The sequence below is a fragment of the Budorcas taxicolor genome, chromosome 16 (assembly GCF_023091745.1).
Source record: "Budorcas taxicolor isolate Tak-1 chromosome 16, Takin1.1, whole genome shotgun sequence".
NCBI classification, from domain to species: Eukaryota; Metazoa; Chordata; class Mammalia; order Artiodactyla; family Bovidae; genus Budorcas; species Budorcas taxicolor.
The window spans coordinates 5,371,018-5,391,882 of NC_068925.1; positions in this window are offsets into that span (position 1 = coordinate 5,371,018).

Genomic DNA, 20,865 nt, shown 5'->3' on the forward strand with positions numbered 1-20,865 from the left:
GAGGCGTGGCGTGCTGCAATTCATGGTGTTGCAAAAAGTCGGACACGACAGAGCGACTGAACTGAAGTGAATGGGGTCAGATGCTATGATCTTAGTTTTATTTTAATATTTAGCCTTAAGCTGGCTCATTCACTCTCTACATTCACCCTCATGAAGAGGCTCTTCAGTGCCTCTTGGCTTTCTGCCTTAGAGTGGTATCATCCGCATATCTGAGTTTGTTGATGTTTCTCCCATCTATCTTGATCCCAGCTTGTAACTTGCCCAGCCTGGCATTTCTCATGATGTGCTCAGTGTATAGGTTAAACAAACAGGGTGACAGCAGACAGCCCTGTCATACTCCTTCTCAATCTTGAGCCAATCAGTTGTTCCATACAGGGTTCTAAGTGTTGTTTCTTGACCCGCATATAGGTTTCTCAGGAGACAGGTAAGATGGTCTGGTATTCCCACCTCTCTAAGAGCTTTCCGCAATTTGTCATGATCCATAAAGTCAAAGGCTTTAGCGTAGTTGATGAAACAGAGATAGATGTTATTCTGAAATTCCCTTAGTTTCTCTATAATCCAGCAAATGTTGGCAGTTTGATCTCTAGTTCGTCTTCCTTTTCTAAACCGAGCTTGGACATCTGGAAGTTCTTAGTTCGCATAATGCTGAAGCCCAGCATGCAAGATTTTAAGCATGACCTCACTAGCATGGGAGATGAGTGCTATTGTCTGGTGGTTAGCACATTTTTGGTGCTATCTATCTATAGCTATCCCTATTTCTATACCTATCCCTTTACCTATATTTATCTCTAGGTATAATTATTTAGTACAGTGCCTGGAATATAGCAATCACTGTATGTATGTACGTTAGAAAGAAGGAATGAAGTGAAGATGAGAAGAACGGAAAGGTGGAAGTGAGGGAAAGTACCCCCTCACCTGTTCTCCCCTCTCCCACTCTCGGCATGTCAGGCTCCAGAGTGCCTGTCCTGATACACGAGGCCCATCAAGCCTCCTTCCGGTTTCCCGGAGGCACCAGGCTCTTGTTTGCACACTCTGTTCTGTTTGGCACATCCTTTACACTCCCCCCTCCCCTATTCTCCCCACTTCTTTGCCTTGTTAACTCTTATCTAATCTTGAAGTCTTAGCTTATTCGTGACCTTCTCACCATGGGGGCTTCCTGACTGCCCTCAGGAGGCACCATGAAAGTGAAAGTTGTGTCTCTCAGTTGTGTCCAACTCTTTGTGACCCCATGGACTGTAGCCCTCCAGGCTCCTCCATCCATGGGATTTTCTAAGCAATACACTGGAGTGGATTGCCATTTCTTTCTGCAGGGGATCTTCCTGACCCAGATCGGGAACCTGGGTCTCCTGCATTGCAGGCAGACTCTTTTTACTGTCTGAGGCACCAGGGATCCCTGACCAGGAACCATGGGGCATATAAAATAGGATTTTACCTCCTAGATCTGAGCAAGAGAGCGCCTTACCCCCAGTCTCATGCTTTAGAAGGTACCGCAGATTACAGCCACAAAAAGGACTAAATCTACTATAAACCTAGAGGTGCTTCTGTGCACTGGGGTTCAGCTCTCAGTGCTGGTTCAGAGCACCTGGTCACCCCAAACACATGTTTCTGAGACTAACACAGTTCAGGCCCCACAGAACCACTTCTCTACAGAAGTTGCTCTATATCTTCGGAAAAGAAAAGTTACATCTGAAACGTCCCAAAGATGTGGCATTGTGGGTTGTGTCACTGTGAACTTTGGAGACGACATAGCTTTGGAGAGCAGGGAGGAACTGAGCTGTCAAAGTGTGCTTAGCTAAGGGAAAAGAAAGTTGACTTGTCAAATCCTTCCTCTCAGATAGCATGATGGCAATAGATTCCTGCACGGTGTGTTATTTCCCAGGAGTGCTGAGTGGCCACTTTCTTGCTTCTCTTTGAGTTCCAATTTCTGGTTCTGGAGGCACTCAAGAATTAGTGTCATATTTGCTGAGGACATTTTGACTGTTCCAAAGAGGCAGGGAGAAAGGTCAGTATATATGTGATTTTGGTCAAGGGGGAATACAAGCAATCAAGCACATATTTTCCCAGAAGGTTTCTGCTAGTCTCATGAAGCTTTTGCTAGTCATGAGAAACAGTCAGCGCCATTAAGGATTTTAGTGCTTTTCTAGATTTGGGGAAATATAAGAATTGGGCTCATATTAATAAAATTGGCTCCTGAAAATATCTATCTGAAGACCTGTCCTGCCAGTTCCCGATTCCTCCCTCATACTGGTGGAGGGTGGGGAGTTGAAAGATACTGAGACACATCCATCCAGCCTCTAGACACTGGGTGGGGTTTGGTTGGAAGATATCAAGTAATACCTGCCCAGCTGAAAGATACTGGGGTGGGGGCTGGTTGAAAGATACCAGGGTTTGCTCAGTTGTAGGAGATTGAGTCGGAGAAGGCAATGGCACCCCACTCCAGTCCTCTTGCCTGGAAAATCCCATGGACCGAGGAGCCTGCTGGGCTGCAGTCCATGGGGTCGCTAAGAGTCGGACACGACTGAGCGATTTCACTTTCACTTTTCACCTTCATGCATTGGAGAAGGAAATGGCAAACCACTCCAGTGTTCGTGCCTGGAGAATCCCAGGGACGGGGGAGTCTGGTGGGCTGCTGTCTGTGGGGTTGCACAGAGTTGGACACGACTGAAGCGACTTAGCAGTAGCAGCAGCAGGAGATTGAGTGGTCTTGCCTGAGTGGTCAGGAAAGGCTGATCTGACACTTGTCCTCAATTCAGCTGCCTTAATAGTAATTTGTTAGGGTAAAAGTGAAGATGTTACATGAGAGCTTGGCGCTGAAGAAGAAGGATGAGACTCCTCCTGACCAGTTACAGTTTTCTCAGGGGACTGAGAAATTTACAGGAGTGGTAAAGGCTGAGTCCTCACATCATGCAGTGGTCCCATAGGGAAACCCATTCATTAATTAAAGCACTTGCTCTGCTTGCAGTGGGTGGAGACTAGGAACTGGCGATTCAGTGATCTGAGTATCCTTGGTGGTCTTAGACTGCTGGAGGGAGAAACTGAGACACATAAGAAGAACTGAAATGTCTGGGGTGACGGCTAGAGAAGCTAAGCTCACACAGCCCACCACACAGTTTCACTAGGGAATTTTACCTCTGACAAACTCAGCTTAAAACGGGAAACAGAGGCTCTGAAATACAGAAATAAGGAGCATCAGAGAGCCAGCCTTTAACTAACACCTTAGTCAGGGTTCAGTTCAGTTCAGTTCAGTCGCTCAGTAGTGTCCGACTCTTTGCGACCCCATGAATCGCAGCACGCCAGGCCTCCCTGTCCATCACCAACTCCCAGAGTTCACTCAGACTCACGTCCATCGAGTTAGTGATGCCATCCAGCCATCTCATCCTCTGTCGTCCCCTTCTCCTCCTGCCCCCAATCCCTCCCAGCATCAGAGTCTTTTCCAGTGAGTCAGCTCTTAGCATGAGGTGGCCAAAGTACTGGAGTTTCAGCTTTAGCATCATTCCTTCCAAAGAAATCCCAGGGCTGATCTCCTTCAGAATGGACTGGTTGGATCTCCTTGCAGTCCAAGGGACTCTCAAGAGTCTTCTCTAACACCACAGTTCAAAAGCATCAATTCTTCAGCACTCAGCCTTCTTCACAGTCCAACTCTCACATCCATACATGACCACAGGAAAAACCATAGCCTTGACTAGACAGACCTTAGTCGGCAAAATAATGTCTCTGTTTTTGAATATGCTATCTAGGTTGGTCATAACTTTTCCTCCAAGGAGTAAGTGTCTTTTAATTTCATGGCTGCAGTCACCATCTGCAGTGATTTTGGAGCCCAAAAAAATAAAGTCTGACACTGTTTCCACTGTTTCCCCATCTATTTCCCATGAAGTGATGCCATGATCATCATTTTCTGAATGTTGAGCTTTAGGCCAACTTTTTCACTCTCCTCTTTCACTTTCATCAAGAGGCTTTTGAGTTCCTCTTCACCTTCTGCCATAAGGGTGGTGTCATCTGCATATCTGAGGAGATTGATATTTCAAACTTAAACTTGCAAGTACCTACTTAACTTGGGGAAATTATACTAAAGGAGATCTCAACCTAAAATGACCAAATTGAGGTTCTTTTGATATTCCAAAATTGATAGTTTCGTGCGCACAGTTAGAAAATGTTGGCCACAAGATCAAACAGACTGAATAGAACGCTTACTTTGATTGGTATCTAGAAGCTTCTTTCGAAACTACGTCAGGATGCAAAAAGGCTGCTAGCAGTCTGTCATTGACTTGTTCTTCTTCCAGCCCAGCATTTCTCATGATGTACTCTGCATATAAGTTAAATAAGCAGGGCGACAATATACAGCCTTGACGTACTCCTTTCCCAATTTGGAACCAGTCTGTTGTTCCATGTCCGGTTCTAACTGTTGCTTCTTGATCTGCATACAGATTTCTCAGGAGACAGGTCAGGTGGTCTGGTATTCCCATCTCTTGAAGAATTGTTCAAGAGAAAGTTAGCCTGAAGGAAAAAGAAAATGTCCTGAGGGAGGAAGTCTGATTTAGGAGAACCTGGTTTTCACTCCCTGTGCCTTGAGACCAGAGCTCTCAGGATCACTTATCTATCAAGACCATCTCTAATTCCTGAAACTAAAAAACAAACACCAAAAACAGGGAATGAAGCTGGATCTCTCATTGCGTCTGTCTGAATATACGTATGTCTCAGCATGTATCTGTCTTTGGATAGAATTCTGAGGTTAATTTGCTAATGAGCTCTAATTTAATTTGCCTGAAGAAAAGTAAGTGCTTACAAATCAAACAATTCTAAATATAAGAACAATTAAGCTAAACGAATTTCAGATTCATGTGAACTGGGAAATACTCAGTATTAAATTAGTACCTGTCAGTGGACGTCAGTTTGAGCAAGCTCTGAGAGATGCTGCCGGCCATGGGGACACAAAGAGTTGGACATGACTGAGTGACTGAGCAACGGCAACCTGGCATTAATGTTCAAGTCTGTTGATCTGATTAAAATAGACATGTCTTAGAGTCATCAGTATAATACTTTCATTGTGCTTAGGTTTAATATAGGCTAAATAAGATCTTATTGTATCTGTTACAAATTTGTCAGCAAGGAAAGGAACTTAATGTGAAGAAACTTTTAAGGAAACTTTTAAGGAAAGAAAATGTAAATGAGATAAGAGCTTTCAGATAAGCTCCATTAAGAGTAATTATGTTTTAGTCTCTCCAGATTTTGAGAAATTGAATTACTAGGGTTGTGCTAAGTTAAGTGATGAAAGCTTATTGAATACCTAGGTCACTCCCAAATAAAATGAGATAACTGAAACAGTAATTAATAATCACTGGCTTCCTCTTACAGAGAGACTAAGGATATTTTAGGCTATTCATCAATATGTTTGCTGCCATCTTGAGATGTTCTCTATAAGAAAGGAAGTGTTTTTAGAAATTATCATTAGTATTTATGCTCACCAATCTACAGAACGCTAATATAAGGGTCAGTTCATGGTTGCTTAAGGAAAGTAGGATGTGTTTTCAGTAAAAAAGGCATGAAGAATAGAATTGCATTTTATTAAGGGAAAAAGAAGTAGGTCTGACTTACAGATGTCTGTTTCTGAGTGGGAAAATAGTAATGGTATAGAAAGTGATGGCTACAAAGAGGTTTGTGAAAAGTGGGCCCTGAAAAAAGATTTTGTGCATCACAAGTTTTCTTAAGATGCTGAACTGCCTTTGATAACAGATTTTAAGCTCTTTACTTTTAGGTGATCTGCTCTGTATTTGTCTTTGAAATTTGTTACTTTGGCTAAGTGAATAACTATCGCTTCATAGGGACCTATGATCCTATCTGATTGAGTGTTCTAAATTCTTTCTGATATTTTTTGACAAAACTTCCTATATCAAAATCTAATGAAGTCCTTTGACCTCTAGCTAACTTTGGGATGCTTCAAAGGGCCCCAGAAACATCCCAAAGAGATATGTAAACTAGGTTCATTTGATACATTAAATTATATTGGAAGTATTGTCAAGTGAGTAATAGATCTTCTCAGGTTATACTGTATGGTAAATGTTACTAATATAGATATTCTAAAATTTATATGGAGTTCCTAAAATTCTGAAATGTCCTGGTAAGATGTTATCAGTCATAATTCTAATTATTATCTGCAAGTGTTGTATGTCACAGCAGTAACCACATTACTTTGTCAATTGCATTGTAATCAGATTTTAAATGAGCCTTAAGTTGTCATTATAGACAGTTATGGTTTTAGGCTGAGGCTTTTGCAAAAAAGTTTCCTCTTCAAGAAGATTAACAGAATTGGATAAATGTAAGTTTCTGACTTTTAGACCATAATGCTGAACTGAGTAAGAAATAAAAGAATCCTAAGGAGAAACCAGATGGCTTCAAAAACTGTTAACAAAAAGAGTTAGTTAACAAAAGGACTGAGTAAACCGGTAAAAATGGTTATAATTTTTATGGCTTCTGTCTGAAAATTACTGGGTTGAATCCGTGTTTTACAGGTGAAAGGAAAACCGTCCCATCAAACTAACTATGACCTACAGTAATTTGGTAAATCATACTTTTGTAGGCAGAATGGAAACACTTACCTTTTTTTTTTCTATCTGCACCTTCCAGATATCATAATCTATTAGGTTTCCAGCAGCTTCATCAGTAAATCAGGACAGGTAAGTTGGAGAAGGGGACGACAGAGGGTGAGATGGTTGGATGGCATCACCGACTCAATGGACATGAGTTTGAGCAAGCTCCGAGAGATGGTGAAGGGCTGGGAAGCCTGACGTGCTGCAGTCCACGGGGTCACAGAGTCACGCATGACTGAGCGACTGAACAACAAAAGGAAAGCTACCTCGCCAACAGGTACAGAAATCTTAAGGTATCTGGGGACCCTATAAAGGGAGAAGCCCACCTAGATTTGAAAGGTGAAACATGTAGTGAGCCCTTGGCATAATTTTCCTAGCCCTGAGAGGTTTTTTTCTAAAGTTCAGTTTGAAGTTTTAAGTTTGGGAAAAAAAAGTTGTTTGAGACTCCTTATAACAATTTCAGTAAAGCAAAAAGCCTATGTGATCAATTATAGTTATATAAATGATCGGGCCAAGATATATTTTTTGAGACCAGATTTATTTTGCAAGCAAATTAATCTTAATTTGGATGTGTTTGGTAGAAATGAGAGTAATTTTAGAGATTCAAAAGATTATGTTTCAATGAATGTCAAATCCCAATTATGTAAATGAGGATTGAGGATCTGTATTTACTCACTTGCCAGATAGTTCCTTGCTGTTATGTTATATTAATATGCAGTTAATCAAATTACTAAAAGGACACTCTAAGTTTTGTTTCTGAAGCTTATCTTAGTAATCTCTGGATGAAGATCAGACACTCCATGACCTGCAAACAGGGGATTACATATACTGGAAAAGACATAATTTAAAGGGCTATCTCCAACCTGGATGGAAGGACTTTTAAATCAAGTATCTCCAACCTGGATGGAAGGACTTTTAAATCAAGTATTCTTAACTAGTTCATGTACAGTGAAACTGAAGGAAAACTGACTCTTGGATTAATTCCCACTTCTAAAGGCTGGACTGACTACTGGACTAATCTAGAGAGAGCCAGTCTAAATACTGGACTACCTAGAGAGAGGACTGCTGACCTCAAACTCACCTTAAAACGATGCTCAAATAGAGGAAACTACACCTACAGCAGGAAGAGAAGAAAATGATATGAGAAGTAGACAGCTTACCAAGATCCGGGACCTGATTTGTGTGATCTTGACTTCTTAGACTTTTGCATATAAATCAAAAATTTTCTATCAGCGATTTGATCCTATGCTAGTTTTAAAAATCAACCCCAATTGTTGAGTTGTGGTCAGTTATCTGCATCTATTACTTCTAGATTACCTTGGTGGATTTCTCCACTTCAAGAGTCTAATTGGAAGAAAGTTCAGTCCTATTTAGGCTACTCTTGATATTACTAGGTGGAATTCTCTCACCTGGTCAATTAATAATACTTTCTCTGACACTGGCCATAATATGAATTTTCCTCTAAGCTATTCAAGCTCAATCAGAGCAACAGCAAAAATTCAAGGATAAAACCTCCCAAAATTATGGGATGGATTTATGACATTAACACTAGGTTGTGGTCATTTCAGATTTAAGCCCCCCTTCTTTATCTTGGGAACAATTAAATTATACTAAGGATAACCAGCCTTAGTAACACTAGGAAACTGGGCTAGGAGTCTTATGGACAGTGCCAACATAAAATTTCCCTGAAAGGTAAAAATTGGTACAGAATAGTCTAAGTCAGATGACCTGAGAATATACTGGGATGCACCTAGTGTAAGTTCTGGCTTCATTCTTACTTAAGACTTTAATACTATGGCTAGCTATGTTATTTGTATGTTGTTTGTTTTACAAGATAGTTGTTTCTTGCATTACCAAATGTGTGATTGGACCTCCAATGAAAATAATAGGTGAGGTGAGGTGAAGTCGCTCAGCTGTGTCCGACTCTTTGCGACCCTGTGAACTGTAACCTACTAAGTTTCTCCATCCATGGGATTCTCCAGGCAAGAATACTGGAGTGGATTGCCATTTCCTTCCCCAGGGGATCTTCCTGACCCAGGGATCGAACCCGGGTCTCCCGTCTTGGAGGCAGACGCTTTAACCTCTGAGCCACCAGGGAAGCCCAATGAAAATAATAATGACTAAGCAATTTGAAGCAGTTGATCAAATATATAGTTCTGTACATGATCAATGACTGTAATAGTGTAACTCTAGATATGGGAAGGTACCATAAGAGGGAATTTTTCCTGGACCATAACAGATTAAGACAGGTTGGTCCAGAGTCCTTTGATTACTATTGATAAGACCTAGTCCAGTAATAGCACACTGAGTGAGTAGCCTGTCTTCGAAATCTTCACCAGACCTAGGAATGAGCCTTCCTTGCACCGTGTAATAGTGAAATTGTCATGAAATGCCTCCCAAAGTCTGGTCGAATTTATGACCGTGATGGCACTCTGTCAACTAAAAATTGGCACTTACCATCTACCTCTACAATGATAAAATTGTGCTCCTGCTATTGCTGTCCTTCAATACCCACTGAAAGGAGTTTAGAGTGGAGAGCAGAAACGAGGCACTCTGTGCTTGGGGGGAAAACTGATAGGATAGGTCTTCTGTTTTCAGGAGCTGATTTTATGAGTCCAATTCTTGTATCCCTCCATATCTAGAAAAACACTAAAATCCTTCATGGTGACAACTGTTCCTTGTGACTAGCCAAAGTTTCATGAGACTAGTAGAAACCTTCTGGGAAAATATGTGCCTGACTGCACGTATTCCCCCTTCACCAAAATCACATATGTACTGATCTTTCTCCCTGCCTCTTTGGAGAAGTTTCTCAGAGCTATCTGAGGTGCTGTCTCCCAGGCTGCAGTCCTCACTTTGCTGCAAACAAAGCTTAACTCACAACTCCCATGCTGTGCATTTTTAAAAGTCAACAGTAGGTCTAGATGTCACACATGAAACATGATACTTATGCTTTTTATTAACAGCCACATGGACACTGAACATAGAAATTGCAAACAGCTTCATTTTTATTAAAATATTTAATTAGGTTTAAATATTTTAAAAATTAAAGAAGTGTCCAGCTCTTCAGAAAAAACTGGGTCTCTATTATTTCCTCTGGAAGAAAAGAATACTGGATTAAGAATGGCCAAGTTTACAGCAACCTACAATCAAAATCAAGGGACTTCAGGAGAGAACAAGATGGCGGAGGAGTAGGTGGAGGTGGAGTACATCTCTCCCCATGGATACATCAGGACTACACCTTCAGACACAGACGTGCATGCAGAACACCAGCTGAGAGTGGACAGGAGGACCTGACCAGAGGAAAAGAATTTATAGACCCACGCAAAACTCGGGAGGATGAAGGAGCCAGGGGGAAAAACAGGAGTGTTTGTTAGTAGGATTGGACCCGCCCTCGGCGGGTGGGGAAACTGAGGCAGGGGTCCCATCCCCACAGCAGGGCAGTTGTCAGAGTCAGAGGAGAAACATTTAAGGCTGAGAGTGAAACACCTGATCTGGAATGTAAATGAGAATGGAATGAGAATGGAATGGAATAGAGAATGGAATGAGAATAAATGGAATGAGAATCAGACCGTCTTTGTCGCAGCCATACATATGCTGGGCAGGAACGCAGGTCTCCTGGAAGAGGCAGTGGTTGGGAGCTGGAGTTTAGGGATTGAGGAGAGCAATCCTAGTTCAAGGGCTGCTGTTGACTGTGGAGAGACAGATGGAGGCGAAGTAAGGGAGGAGATTGTGGTGGGAAATACCTGTGGAGGAAAGCCAGGCAGCCATGGAAACAAGGCAGTACTGCTGAGTCACACATAGGGGGTGGAGCCATCACCATAGCCTCTCTCTCCCCACATGCCAGCATCCACAGCTGAACAATAGAGAGGCTGGCCCATCAAACGCCTGACTCACTGAACTACAGCGTAGGACCCCAGCCAGGGGCCCCTTCTGTGTGCCTGACGTGCTGAACAACAGAGAAGGACCCCAGGCAAGGGAGCCCTCTAAGGGCCTGAATGGGCGGAGCAATGGAGAAAGACTGGCCAGAGGGGCCTTCTGATCGCCAGCTATAAGAGGCTGGAAAAAAGACTCTGATAAGCCACAACTCCTGCTGTGGAGGCAGCCCGTGTTTTTGCATATTTGGTGCTGCCAAAGGCCCTGCCACCCAAGTAGCTGTGCCACCTTTACGCTCAGCTCTGGGGCAGAGCTGGGGCAGAGCTGCCGCAGGCAAAAAAGTCTTGTGTCTATGTGCGCAGGATCGCTTCGATCGTGTCCGACTCTTTGTGACCTGGTAGACTGTGGCCTGCCAGGCATCTCTGTCAGGGAGGGGGCGTCTCTAGGCAACAATACTGGAGCGTACTGGCCCCTACTGGTTGCACTATATTTCCTGCTGCCCTAGCAGCCAACTCCCCTGAGTACCTGGTGCTGCCAGAACCCCTGCGACCCAAGCAGCTGCACCACCTCCACACCTGGCCCTCACAGGGGCAAACCCAAGTCCTCCAGGGCAGCCTCAGGAACAAACCCCAGTGGACGACCCACATGCAGAGGTGGAAATAAAACCACGATTGAAACCCAGGGGTGGTGTGGCTAAGGAAGCAGACCCAAAACCCTCCCACCAGCTGTACAACCTGCAGATGAAGTCCACACAATCAATTAGCAGGACTCTATGTCTATGGAATATATAAAAGGCCATTGAGAGCTCCCACAAAAGAAAATGCACTAGTTCTGATAGCTGTGGACACTGGAGGCAAGAACACACAGGAGAAGGACCAGACTAGAATCTGAGCTGCCCCCACAGCAGGTCCAGAGATCAGCACAGTGCTGGAGGGCATCCTAGGGTGGTTGAGGTGGACTGTGACTCCCAGTGAGGGAAAGGACCCTGAGAGCAGTGACTCAAGAAAAACATTTATTATTCTTATGTTTTGACTTATTCTGTGGATTCTTTTGTATTTTTTCTTTTTTTTCCTCCTCCCCCCACTCCCCCCATAGTAGTTGCTGGTTTTATTGGCACTATGAAATCTAATTAAACATCTGAGCTTTTCAAATTTTTTCTGAGTCACATTTTTTATTGTTGTTATAAACTCCTGCCTCTACATTGGGCTTTTGTAGTTCTGAGGAGATTTCCTTTCTTTCCCCCCTCTTTTCTTTCTTCTTCTGCTTTTTTTTTCTTTTCTCTTTTTTATAATTTTAATACCTATTTTTCTACATTTATTCCTTTGTTTGCCTTCCTACTGTCCTTTTCCCCTTGCAGTTAATCTTCAGTGTGTATAAATCTTCTTAATCTACCTCTATTTAACTTTGCATATCTATTCCTTCTTTCTTTTCTGTCCTCTCAATATATTTGTTAGTTTTGTTTTCATTGCTCTATTCCCCACTTGGCACCTTGCTTTAGTTTTGTTTTCCAGTTTGTGCTCTAGTTAGTTTTGTTCTTAACTGGTAACTATACTTTTTGATTTTCTTTGTTCACTGGGTCAATATATTATACTTTATTTTTGTTGGACCGTTTTAACTTTGCTCGTGGGTGTATATGTATATATTCCATTATTTTAATTATTATTTCCCTGATTTTGTGACTGCCATTTGTCTGGGGTTCATCTTTGGCTTCTCGCTGTTGGATATTTGCTTTAATCTCACTTAATGTCATAACAAACCACTTGTGGAATCTTCATTCCTGACCAGAGATCAAGCCCTGAGCCTTTGGAGTGGGAGCACTGACTCCAAGACCCTAAACTACTATAGAACTAATCCTATGGAGTATCAAATATGAGAACTCACACAAAGGAAACCACTTGAATACAAGACCAGGCATTATCCAACCACCAGCAGCACCCTGTGCAGGGCGCCTCATCTAAACAACAAACAGAACAAAAATACAAATCAAATCATCAGCAGACAGGATTATCACCTCACTCAGCCTTGCCCATCAGAGGAAAAAAAACAAACAAATAAACAAATCTCACCCTATACAGATGCTTATACAAACCACTGGACCAACCTTAAGAGGCCAGAAACCAAAAGGAAGAAAGAATTCAGCATTGAAGCCTGGAAAGAGGAGACCTCAAACACAATAAGTTAAAAAAAACAAAATGAAAAGGCAGGGAAATACTACACAAATGAAGGAACAAACTAGAAACACAAGTCCAAATAAATGAAGAATAGGCAAACTACCTGAAAAAGAATTCAGAATAATGATAGTAAAGATGATCAAAAACCTTAAAAACAAAATGGAGAAAATGCAAGAATCAATTAACAAAGACCTAGAAGAATTAAGGAACAAACATATAGAGACAAACAACATAATTACTGAAATTAAAAATACTGTGGAAGGAATCAAGAGCAGTATGATTGAAGCAGAAGAACAAATCAGTGAGCTGGAAGATCAAATGGTGGAAATAACTTCTGAAGAGCAGAAAAAAGTAAAAAGAACGAAAAGAACTGAGGATAATCTCAGAGACCTTTGAGACAATATCAAAAGCACCAAAATTTGAATTATAGGGGCCCCAGAAGAAGAAGAGAAAAGAAAGGGTATGAGAAAATTTTTGAAGAGATTACAGTTGAAAATTTCCCCAATATGGAAAAGGAAATAGTCAATCAAGTTCAAGAAGCACAAACAGTCCCATACAGGATAAACCCAAGGAGAAACATTCCAAGACACATACTAATCAAACTAATAAGGACTAAACACAAAGAAAGAATATTAAAAGCAGAAAAGGAGAAGCAACAGCAGCAAGGGAGGAGCAACAAGTAACATACAGAGGAAACCCCATGTGCTGATCTTTCAGCAGAAACTCTGCAGGCCAGAAGGGAATGGCAGGATATAGTTAAAGTACTGAAAGGGAAAAAAACTACAACTAAGATTACTGTACCTGGCAAAGATCTCATTCAAAATTGATGGAGAAATCAAAAGCTTTTCAGAAAAGCAAAAGTTAAGAGAATCCAGTACCAACAAACCAGCTCTACAACAAATGTTAAAGGGGCTTATATAGTCAAGAAATACAAGAGAAGAAAAAGATCTACAAAATAAACCTCAAACAATTAAGAAAATGGCAATAGGAACATATATATCAGTGATTACTTTAAATGTAAATGGATTAAATGCTCCAACCAAAAGACACAGACTAGCTGAATGGATACAAAAATAAGACACATATATATGCTGTCCACAAGAAACCCACTTCATACCTCAAGACACATATAGACTGAAAGTGAGAGGATGGAAAAATATATTCCATGCAAAGTAGAAGCAAAAGAAAGCTGGAGTAGCAATCCTCATATCAGACAAAATAGACCTTAAAATAAAGATTACAAGAGATAAGGAAGGACACTACATAATGATCAAGGGATCAATCCAAGAGGAAGACATAACAATTGCAAATATCTATGCACCCAACATAGGAGCACCTCAGTACATAAGACAAACACTAACAGACATAAAAGGAGAAATTGACAGTAACACAATGATAGTAGGAGACTTTAACACCCCTGGTGTTATATTGGGCTTCCCTGGTGGCTCAGAGGTTAAAGCAACTGCCTGGAATGCGGGAGACTGGGGTTCAATCCCTGGGTCGGGAAGATCCCCTGGAGAAGGAAATGGCACCCCACTCCAGTACTCTTGCCTGGAGAATCCCATGGAGGGAGGAGCCTGGTAGGCTACAGTCCATGGGGTCGCAAAGAGTCAGACAGGACTGAGCGACTTCACTTCACTTTCACTTTAACACCCCACTCACACCAGTGGACAGATCACCAAAACAGAAAATTAATAAGGAAACACAAGTCTTAAAGGATACACTAGAGGAGAAGGATCTCATTGATTTCTTCAGGACATTCCATTCAAATGCAGAAGAATACACCTTCTCAAGTGCACATGAACATTTTCCAGGACAGACCACATCTTGGGTCACAAATCAAATCTCAGTAAATTTAAGGAAACTGAAATCATATCAAGCATCTTCTCTGACCACAACGCTATGAGACTAGATACCAATTACAAGAAAAAAACTGTAAGAAACACAAACACATGGACATAACAACACGTTTCTAAATAACCAACAGGTTACTGAAGAAATCAAAATGGAAATCAAACTAATTCTAGAAACAAATGACAATGAAACCATGACAACTAAAAACCTATGGGATGCAGCAAAAGCAGTTCTAAGAGGGACGTTTATAGCAATACAATCCTGCCTTGAGGAACAAGATAAACAGCAAATAGACAAGCTAACTTTACACCTAAAACAACTGGAAAAAGAACAAAACCCCCCAAAATTAGTAGAAGGAAAGAAATCATAAAGATTGGAGCAGAAATAAATGAAAAAGAAATGAAAGAAACAATAGTAAAGATTAATAAAACTAAAAGCTGGTTCTTCGAGAAGATGAACAAAATTGACAAACCTTTAGCCAGACTCATCAAGAAAAAAAGAGAGAGAATCAAATCAACAAAATTAGAAATAAAAAAGGAGAGGTTACAACAGATAATGCAGAAATACAAAGGATTTTGAGAGATTATGATGAATAACTATATGGCAATAAAATGGATAACCTGGAAGAAATGGACAGATTTTTAGAAAAGTTCAATCTTCCAAGACTGAACCAGGAAGAAATAGAAATTATGAACAACCCAATTACAACCCAATTGAAGCTGTGATTAAAAAAATCTCCCAAAAAGCAAAAGCCCAGGACCAGATGGGTTTACACAAGAATTCTATCACACATTGAGAGAAGAGATAATGCCTATCCTTCTAAAACTCTTTCAAAAAATTGCAGAGGAAGGAGCACTTCCAAACTTATTCTACGAGGCCACCATCACCCTGATACCAAAACCAGACATAGACAACACACACACAAAAAAACTACAGGCCAGTATCACTAATGAAAATAGATGCAAAAATCCTAAACAAAATTTTAGCAAACAGAATTCAGCAACACATCTAAAAGCTCATACACCATGATCAAGTTGGGTTTATTCCAGGAATGCAAGGATTCTTCAATATACATGAATCAATCAATGTGATACTTGATTGATCAATGAATGTAATACCATATTAACAAATTGTAATACCATATTAACAAATTGTGATCAATCAATGTAATACCATATTAACAAATTGAAAGATAAAAACTATATGATAATCTCAATAGATGCAGAAAAAGCCTTTGACAAAATTCAGCACCCATTTATGATTAAAATTCTTCAAAAAAATGGGCACAGAAGGAACCTACCTTAACATAGTAAAGGCCATATACAATAAGCCTACAGCAAACATTATTTTCAATGGTGAAAAACTGAAAACATTCCCCCTAAGATTAGGAACAAGACAAGGGTGTCCACTTTCACCACTATTATTCAACATAGTTTGGGAAGTCCTATAGCATTCAGAGAAGAAAAAGAAATAAAAGGAATCCAGATCAGAAAAGAAGTAAAACTCTCAGTTTGCAGATGACGTGATATTGTACATAGAAAACCCTAAGTGAAGTTGTTCAGTTGTGTCTGACTCTTTGTGACCCCCGTGGACTGTAGACTACCAGGCTCCTCCCTCCATGGGATTCTCCAGGCAAGAGTACTGGAGTGGGGTGCCATTTCCTTCTCCAGGGGATCTTCCCGACCCAGGGATCGAACCCAGGTCTCCCGCATTCCAGGCAGTTGCTTTAACCTCTGAGCCACCAGAGAAGCCAAAACATTACTAGAGCTAATCAGTGAATTTAGCAAAGTTGCAGGATACAAAATCAATGCACAGAAATCACTTGCTTTTCTATATACTAGCATGAAAAATCAGAGAAATTAAGAAATAAATCCCACTCATCACTGCAACAAAAAGAATTAAATATCTAGGAATAATCTTACCTATGGAGGCAAAAGAACTGTACACAGAAAATTATAAGACACTGATGAAAGAAATCAAAGATGTCATAAACAGATGGAGAGATATTCCATGTTCCTGGGTAGGAAGAATAAATATTGTGAAAATGACTATACTACCAAATGCAATCTACAAATTCAATGTGATCCCTATCAAATTACCAATGGCATTTTTCACAGAACTAGAACAAAAAAATTCACAATTCATATGGACACACAAAAGATCCTGAATAGCCAAAGCAGTCTTGAGAGAGAAGAATGGAGCTGGAGGAATCAACCTTCCTGACTTCAGATTATTCTACAAAGCTACAGTCATCAAGACAGTATGGTACTGGCACAAAAACAGAAATATTGTCCAATGGAACAAGATAGACAGCCCAGAAATAAACCCATGAACCTATGGGTACTTTATTTTTGACAAAGGAGGCAAGAATATACAATGGGGCAAAGACAACCTCTTCAATAAATGGTGCTGTGACAACTGGACAGCTACAAGTAAAATAATGAAATTAGGACACTTTGTAACACCATACACAAAGATAAACTCAAAATGGATTACAGACCCAAATGTAAGACCAGAAACTATAAAACTCTTCAAGGAAAACATAGGCAGAACACTCGATGACATAAATCAAAGCAAGATCCTTTATGACCCACCTCCTAGAGTCATGGAAATGAAAACAAAAGTAAACAAGTGGGACCTGATTAAACTTAAAAGCTTTTGCACAGCAAAGGAAACTATAAGCAAAGTGAAAAGACAATCCTCAGAAGGGGAGAAAATAATAGCAAATGAAACAACTGACAAAGGATTAATTTCCAAAATATATAAGCAGCTCATACAACTCAATGCCAGGGGAAAAAAAAACAAAAAAAACAATCAAAAAGTGGGGAAAAGACCTAAACAGACATTTCTCCAAAGAAGACATACAGATGGCTAACAAACACATGGAAAGATGCTCAACATCGCTCATTATTAAAGAAATACAAATCCAGACTACAAGGAGATATCACCTCACACCAGTCAGAATAAAGTGAAGTCACTCAGTCCTGTTGGACTCTTTGCAACCCCATGGACTGTAACCTACCAGCCTCCTCTGTCCATGGGATTTTCCAGACAAGAGTACTGGAGTGGGTTGCCATTTCCTTCTCCAGGGAATCTTCCCAACCCAGGGATCAAACCTGAGTCTCCTGCATTGCAGGCAGATGCTTTACCATGAGCCACCAGTAGAGCCCCTAAAAGTCTACAAACAATAAATGCTGGAGAGGGTGTGGAGAAAAGGGAATGGGAATGTACTGTTGGTGGGATGTAAATTGATACAGTCACTATGGAAGATGGTATGGAGACTCCTTAAAAAATTAGGAATAAAACCACCATATGACCAGCAATCCCACTCCTAGGCATATACGCTGAAGAAACCAAAATTGAAAAAGACACAGGTATCCCATTGTTCACTGCAGCACTATTTACAATAGCCAGAACATGGAAGCAACCTAGATGTCCATGACAGATGAATGGATAAAGAAGTTGTGGTACATATACACAATGGAGTATTCAGTTCAGTTCTGTTGAGTCGCTCAGTCGTGTCCTACTCTTTGCGACCCCACGAATCGCAGCACACCAGGCCTCCCTGTCCATCACTAACTCCTGGAGTTCACTCAGACTCACATCCATCAAGTCAGTGATGCCATCCAGCCATCTCATCCTCTGTCGTCCCCTTCTTCTCCTGCCCTCAATCCCTCCCAGCATCAGAATCTTTTCCAATGAGTCAACTCTTCACATGAGGTGGCCAAAGGACTGGAGTTTCAGCTTCAGCATCATTCCTTCCAAAGAAATTCCAGGGCTGATCTCCTTCAGAATGGACTGGTTGGATCTCCTTGCAGTCCAAGGGACTCTCAAGTCTTCTCCAACACCACAATTCAAAAGCATCTATTCTTCGGTGCTCAGCCTTCTTCACAGTCCAACTCTCACATCCATACATGACCACAGGAAAAACCATAGCCTTGACTAGATGGACGTTTGCTGGCAAAGTAATGTCTCTGCTTTTGAATATGCTATCTAGGTTGGTCATAACTCTTCTTCCAAGGAGTAAGCGTCTTTTAATTTCATGGCTGCAGTCACCATCTGCAGTGATTTTGGAGACCAAAAAAATAAAGTCTGACACTGTTTCTACTGTTTCCCCATCTATTTCCCATGAAGTGATGGGACCAGATGCCATGATCTTCATTTTCTGAATGTTGAGCTTTAAGCCAACTTTTTCACTCTCCTCTTTCACTTTCATCAAGAGGCTTTTGAGTTCCTCTTCACTTTCTGCCATAAGGGTGGTGTCACCTGCATATCTGAGGATATTGATATTTCTCCCAGCAATCTTGATTCCAGCTTGTGCTTCTTCCAGCCCAGCGTTTCTCATGATGTACTATGCATAGAATTTAAATAAGCAGGGTGACAATATACAGCCTTGATGTACTCCTTTTTCCTATTTGAAACCAGTCTGTTGTTCCATGTCCAGTTCTAACTGTTGCTTCCTGACCTGCATACAGATTTCTCAAGAGGCAGGTCAGGTGGTCTGGTATTTCCATCTCTTTCAGAATTTTCCACAGTTTATTGTGATCCACACAGTCAAAGGCTTTGGCATAAAGCAGAAATAGATGTTTTTCTGGAACTCTCTTGCTTTTTCCATGATCCAGTGGATGTTGGCAATTTGATCTCTGGTTCCTCTGCCTTTTCTAAAATCAGCTTGAACATCAGGAAGTTCACGGTTCATGTATTGCTGAAGCCTGGCTTGGAGAATTTTAAGCATTACTTTACTAGCATGTGAGATGAGTGCAATTGTGCAGTAATTTGAGCATTCCTTGGCATTGCCTTTCTTAGGGATTGGAATGAAAATGGACCTTTTCCAGTCCTGTGGCCACTGCTGAGTTTTCCAAATTTGCTGGCATATTGAGTACAGCACTTTCACAGCACTATCTTTCAGGATTCGAAATAGCTCAACTGGAATTCCATCACCTCCACTAGCTTTGTTCGTAGTGATGCTTCCTAAGGCCCACTTGACTTCACATTCCTCAGTCATAAAACGGAATGCATTTGAGTCAGATCTGATTAGGTGGATGAACCTAGACCCTATTATACAGAGTGAAGTGAGTCAGAAAGAGAAAGATAAATATCGTATTCTAATGCATATATACAGAATCTAGAAAAATGGTACTGAAGAATTTATTTACAGGGCAAAAATGGAGAAACAGATACAGAGAATAGATTAATGGACATGGGGAGAGGAGAGGAGAGGGTGATGTATGGAGAGAGTAACATGGAAACTTACAATACCATATGTAAAATAGATAGCCAATGGGAATTTGCTGTATGGCTCAGGAAACTCAAACAGGGGCTCTGTATCAATTTACAGGGGTGGGATGGGGTGGGAGATGGGAGGGAGTTTCGAAAGGGAGGGGATATATGTGTACCTATGTCTGATTTATGTTGTTTGACAGAAAACAACAAAATTCTGTAAGGCAATTATCCTTCAATAAAAAATAAATTAATAAAAAAAAATCAAAGGTCTTCAGCCCAAATTTACTCCTTTCCTCCACTTTCTTTGCCTATGAATACTGTGTCTTCCTTCCAACCTTCGAGAGTGAGGTATGAGTAAGATACTTGAGCCATGTCATTGATGGGAGTGTGCAGGGTACATGTGATTATCTGCTCGATCTCCTTCAGATGGATGTGGGGAGTGATACACGGACGGAGTAAAGGTGGAGGAAAGTTCCAGGTTCATTGTCCCACCCTACCCAGTATCATGTTCTGTTGTTCCAGCCAGCATGTTCAACTGTTCTTTTCAGAAAACTTCAGGGGCCAAAGGGCTGGAATGTCTGTGTTCTCAGAGCCAGGATTTGGAGCAGTTCCCTCTGGAGAACTTCCCTCCCCGGGGGCTTGGAAGACTATTGTTCTGTTGCTAGAAGAGAAAAGGAAGACCAGATAGGGACAGGGACCCTTGCTTGCTTTTTCCCCAGTTATCCCACAGATCATTAGAGGCCTGGCTGTCCCCAAACTCAAGAAGGGAGAAGAGCTGAACACAGAAGCTGAGGGTGGGGGTGGTAAGGAAAGTTGGCAGACAGTGGGACAAGTGTGAATAGTAAAAGGTCAGCCAGGAGAACAGAGAACTTGAGCTCAGAACCAAATTCAATAGTAGAACCACCTTTGTCCTTGAGATCTCCCTGAATCAGAATGAATGAGCCACACACCAGAGGTTCTTGGGGGGAGGCAGTGTAGGATGATTGAAAAAGCACTGGATTTGGGGATTTTTGAGCTGCATTTGAATTCTGAGGCTGCCCCTTCAGAACCATGTCTTCTTGGGCAAATGACTCCTCTGAAGACAAGATTTGGATTCAGATAGACTCTGCCCCTAACACCTGCATGACAAATTAGTTAACCTCTGAGCCTCAGTTGCCTCA